Source organism: Macadamia integrifolia, unplaced genomic scaffold (assembly GCF_013358625.1).
Source record: "Macadamia integrifolia cultivar HAES 741 unplaced genomic scaffold, SCU_Mint_v3 scaffold2496, whole genome shotgun sequence".
In the NCBI taxonomy this organism is placed as follows: Eukaryota; Viridiplantae; Streptophyta; class Magnoliopsida; order Proteales; family Proteaceae; genus Macadamia; species Macadamia integrifolia.
In genome coordinates, this window is record NW_024868752.1 from 58,844 (window position 1) to 64,690 (window position 5,847).

A 5,847-nucleotide genomic window follows, 5' to 3' on the forward strand; every position below is an offset into this window, starting at 1 on the left:
ACATTTATTCCTTTTCATCTTTCCTTGTTTTCATTTTCTCTTTCCAATGACCAGATGTGAGTCATCCATTTGCCCAAGAAATCAGCTTCAGCAGCACATAGATGCAACCACCAATGAAATGGTTCAAAGGATTGAAAACTAATGCAGGATCTGCTTGGGTTTATTTCAGGTTGAAAAATATGGTTTGGATTTTCAGGTCAGATGGGGCTAAGACAATGGTTCTCGGGTGCTGCTAAGGTTATACATTGGATGGTGTTGATGTAAAGGTTATGCCTAGGGGCACTGATAACCTGATCTGGTCTTGGAGTAACTTTCTGGAATACAAGGCAGGAAGGTTACGATAAATGTAATGAACTAGCATTTAGCTAAAAAGGGCCAGGGAGAAAAACAAGAGTGATTGATGGAGAAATATGGCAATTTAGATTGATAATAAAAACCAAGATACAACAAATGATCAATATCAGATTCACTTTTTTTTTTCTCAAATTTGGCGGGATTTACGGTAACAAATGTCTTCGTTTTTTCATTTTAATTTTGAATTTCAAATGTCTATAAAAATAAAATGAGCACACATTTGCGTAAACTTATCCTATGGATTTGCCATATAATCTATGCCCTATGGTCTTTATCAGTCTTAGGAATAAAACTGATACCCGGAATTAAAGGAGATGAAAATACCAAGAGGTCGAGGATTCTCTGAGGAAACAAAGATGAGCAAAAATGAAAATCCTTATCTAATCACCTGATTCCAGGATTTTCATTTTGGGCATGGAAGAAGTGGCCTTCTTGTGAGGCTCAAGAATCGCAGTCTGATTGGAGACAACAATGGACTGCAAGTTATATAGCTCTCCCAAGATGGCTCGCTTCTTCGTAACAGGAAGTTGCGGGAGTCTCGGGTATCAAAGAAGCGGCTCTCTTCATCGCAACAAGGGTAACCCTCATGCGATTCTCCTTGTTACCCATGTTCGCCAAACACGATAAGGTCTGGAAATGGGTATATGAGATGAGAACGGAGGAGAGAGAGAGAGAGAGAGAGAGAGAGAGAGAGGTGTGAGACCCTAAGGACCTTTGTACAAGTTTGTAGTGAGTGGTAAGTGTACTCTGAGAATGATTTTGAATTCTAAATTCTGAAACAGTAAGAGAGAGAGAGAGAATGAGAGGGAAGAAGAGGAGGGAGGGAGAAAGCTGCGGAGATGCCGCCACTTTTCCTGAAATTTCAAAACTTTGTAATATGCAATTGCGCTATATGGGAGCATTTCCGTCTTTCTAATTTAGGTACGGTTGAGTGTTGAGACCGGAGAAGGCGGAGATTATGAGATTCGCGTTGGCAGATGTGATTTTGGGTTGTTTCTCTATTTTTTTTATTTTGAAAATTCGTTCTGAATTTGGAATTTGATCGCTGAGGCTATGTTTGGTAGCATAGAAAAGAAAAGAAAAGAAAAGAAAACCGTATAGATTCTTGTACGGTTTTCTCCCCATTTTAAATATCTTTGTGCTTGGTTAGCATACAAGCATAAGAAGATTCTTAAATTTAAAATTCAAATTTCTCTTGATTTCTGTGAAATTTTCACTCGCCGCCATTTTTTTTTTCTTCCCGTGAGGACGAGATAAGTTGTATAGAGAAGAGAAAACTTTATATTTTGCTCTTTCTCCAACTCTGTCTCCCTCTCCAGGTGAAGAAACTGATCTCCATCGATCAAAAAAAGACATCACAGGTACCTCTCTCACCTCCAACCCTCTCTCTCTCTCTCTCTCTCGCCTCCAACTCTCTCTCTCTCTCGTCTCTCTCGGACTCAGACGGGAAGAATCCAATCAACGTGGGCGTCGGACTGGAAGATGGAGTTGCTGACTCCGACACCTCCTCCCCAACTCGCCGGACCATACTTCTCCGGCATATATTATCAGACGACTTCCCTTTCCTCACTTGGATCTTCTCGCGATCTTCATCATGATCAGGATCAGGATCAGGATCATTCTGTGACTCCACTATCGCCGGAATTTACGGAAGAAGTTGGTGACAGAATCACAGTTGCAGTTGGGAAGGTTCATAAAACACTGCCTTTGCTTCATTTCTGTTTCCGGAAGTTCGGCTGTCGAGAGATCGTTCTTCTTCATGTCCATCAACCTTCTTCCACAATTCCCACCCTCTGTAAGTTCTTTAAAGTTTCCCCCAATTTTTAAATTTTTATTGTGACATGTTCTTTTCGTTGTGTGATGGGTTTTCTTCTCCAACTCTGGAATGAAATGGGTTGCTGTGACATGGCATTTAGTTTGTTGATTGCCTTGAATTCTCTGAAATGATTTATGGATTACGCTTATATCATTTCCTTTTTAGGTTTCATCTAATTTATCCTTGTTCTTACTCTGATATTTGATTACCCATCTCCAAAGCTTGAACCTGACCTGTATTTCACTTCCTTTTCATATTGCCCGTGTCTAATTGTTCTGAACTAATGTGTCGTTTTACTCTCTCTCTCTCTCTCTCTCTCTCTCTCTTGGGTGAATGGAAAATATATTAAAAGAAAAAACAGTATACAATAACCAGCCAAAAAGGCCATACAAGAAGAGGTCCACTAAATACTAATACAAAGAAACCTCAATGGATTTTTTTCGATACATATATACAAAGAAACCTCAATGGAGGGGATACAAACTATTGCTGTATTGTTTTACTTTCGAATACCCATTGTAGTTTTTCTCTTTCGGGCGTTTATCATACTTGTATTCTTCCTTCACCTAGTATATTTTTCATGATAGAGTAATTTCCGACAGTTTTTAGTGGCAATTCGACAATAAAGTATTAATTTTTTTCTTTTGTTACCTGTAGTAGGAAAACTGCCTGCCAGTCAAGCAAACGAAGGAATGGTGTCTGTGCATCGGAGAGAGGAGATGGAACAGACAAGAAAACTTCTATTCAATTACTTGGCCATTTGCCGGAAAGCTCAGGTGATCTCTCTGATAACTCTTTTCTTTCCCCCGCTAGTAGTTTGGTAAGTGTGAAATATAACATGAATCCGTAATGGTAGTCTCTTTACACATCCTTGGATATTCATAAAGCAAAGGTAAATTTTTGTTGTCTCAACTATTATAACAATTTTCTACCAAAAAAAAAAAAACTATTATAACAATCTTTCCATCCCCGTCAACTGCCCTGCTTTTGAATGATGTGGAGTCACTCCCAATTGACAAAGTAGGTCTTTTGAGTATAAAGAGTGGCCAAATTTGACTGGTGCAATGGATCATTTCTTGATACATTGGTGGGAGGAAAGTAGTCCTCTCTCTCTCATTAAACGAAGGATTTCATTTCCCCTGATCAGTGCCAGGATTGAGTGCCAACCTTGTTGTCAGCAAGCTTATTCTCAGGAAAGTGTATGCGTCTGATGTGTATAATCTACCCCAATATGCACAAGACTACCAGATATATGACCCTCTTGATCGGAGTAAACCAACCACCAAACTTTGCAAATAGCATATTTGCCTGGTGCATCTAGGTAGAATTGCAATAGTAGAAGAGAGTAAACTTAATTATATACTGAAAACCGACCACTGATTCATGAGGCTACGATATGTATTGATTAAGTACTAGTATGGTGTGAGCTGTTGCAGGAAGTTACTTCAAATGATTTGGTATTCCATGTTCAATCCAATTCAAACTATTGAGTTCAGAGAAGATAAAGCTACATAATCTATCTTGTAATGATTTGGAATTTAGGTTTTGGCTCTAAAAAGAAATCAGAACCACGCCGAAATGGACTACTGGAGAATGAAATTAAATGCCAAGTTCACTAGGAGGTTCCAATGTTAATACACAGAATATTCAAGAATGAGAAGAAGAAGAAGAATGAGAGTGACAACATAAATAAACCAATTCTCAACATCTTTTACCATTTATATGGTACTCATGACAATCAAATAATCCTGTAGTCCAAGGATATGACTCAGATTCATTTAAGTAGGGTGACTTGATGGCCACTTGGGTCTCTGGGTCCTAACCCCTTTCTTACTCTGCTCTCATCCAATTCATCTTCTAACAAGACTTTGAAAATTCAGACTACTGGGGCATGCTGAATGAAAGAACTACAGTTTCAGACAAAACTGAGATAACATTTCTGATGATATATTTGAGTCAGTTTTAGAAATTCCCTTCCCTAGAGAGTCACACCCACAACATGAGAATAGTGCTCAAAATTTAAACACTTCAGGTGAGGTCATGGGAAACTTCCATATGCATTGAATGAAAGAAAAATGATCAATTTTGTGAAAATCCTAACAGTGAAAAAAGATCTGGCAGTGTTTTTGATGTGGGTCTTGGAGTTAATCAGAAGGACAGAGATCAATGCCCTGTAGATCTGACATTCGGTTAGTCTCAAGTTCTGTTATCAGGTTCTCTTCTAAATCTGGTTTTTTTTTTTTTCACATGATTCTAGTTTTCTAATGAGCTTTTGAACCTAAATCCAAAAATATGAATTGAAACTCATCCAGTATCATGCATAGCTATTTAAATTTTATTTTCTTTTCTTGTTATGTCAACCAATCACCAAGATTTCTTTTCTTTTCTTTTCTTGTCAATCAAACACCTGTGAAATCTTTATTTTTTCTTTTCTTTTCTTTTCTTTTCTTTTCTTCTCTTTTCTTTTATTTTCTAGATTCTTTTTTCTTTTCTTTTCTTTTCTATGCTACCAAACATAGCCTGAGGGAGAAAAGTTTTCGGGCATTGTTCATGTGGTGCTTTTCCGTTACTATTAGAAATGGAAAAATGTACATCATGACCCTGGGCAGATGGAATCCACATCCTCCCCTTGTAATGAAATGATACCTAAGATATGACCTATAAGATGGGACCTATATGTGTATGGTATTGTATCATAGTATAAGGGAAAATATGATTAAGGATTTACATAGAATGAGATTGATTAATGCTTGATAAAATATTGAAATAGGTCTTGGATTCAGCCATTAAGGGCGAAGGTCTGGATACCCATTGTTAGAAAAAAATAAAAAATAAAAAAGGGTCTTGGATGAATGCTTAATAAAATACTGAAAGTTCTCTATATGAAAAAGAGGAGTTCTTGCATCATAATGGTAGAATATAGTAGGGGTGTCAATTCTGAGCCTGCATCGGTAGGCCCGATCGAACCCAACACATTTATGGCATGTCTTAGACTGGCCCTATTATTAACCGTGTTGGGCTAAACGGGTGTTCATGGTGTAGCCAACTAGCCCATCGGGCGCCCGATCAAACTGATACGTTTATATGCCTGAGTTGAACCGACTCGTTGTAGCCCGATCCCTTTAATACTACATAAAATTTCTATTTTGCCACTACTATAAGAAACTAATTAAGCTTTCTTACACTTTGCTTTGTAGTAAGATTTGATTTAATTAAGCTTTATTCTGTAAGTTGTAATGGTCATAATCTATTTTTTTTTTTTTTAAAAGAACAATAATAATCTCAACCCAATTAAGAATATAATTTTAGGGTAAACACGTTTAAAGCCCGTTTAGACTTAAATATGTCCATAGCCCGATTAAAGCCCATTTAAGGAAGCTCGATTAAAGCCCGACAATTGATCGGCCCGATTATAAACTGTATCATCCAAATGAGAAAAAAGTGAAACAGCATTATCAAAGCTAGTATCAAACAAAAATTGCCACTAAAGTAGTGATTCCTTCATTCGCAACTACTCTAACATCCATATTCCAAATTGGCTTGTTACGCTCGACGCTCCTTTTCAAGAAGTGTTGAAGCATTAATAGATGAAATTGATTTTTCATATTTGTCATGAAAAGGGGGTTAGTATTTCTCATTCATTCAAACAACCTGACATCAATTTTTTTTTTTTTTTT

General features: G+C 37.3%; 1 long non-coding RNA gene across 1 annotated transcript; it reads left to right on the plus strand.

Annotated features, from left to right (window-relative positions):
- Positions 1-1,949: 1,949 nt before the first annotated feature.
- LOC122066617 lies at positions 1,950-3,128 on the plus strand. Its single transcript, XR_006136413.1, has 2 exons — positions 1,950-2,149; positions 2,828-3,128. It is a non-coding gene; the product is annotated as an uncharacterized LOC122066617 (long non-coding RNA).
- The last annotated feature ends 2,719 nt before the right edge of the window (positions 3,129-5,847 follow it).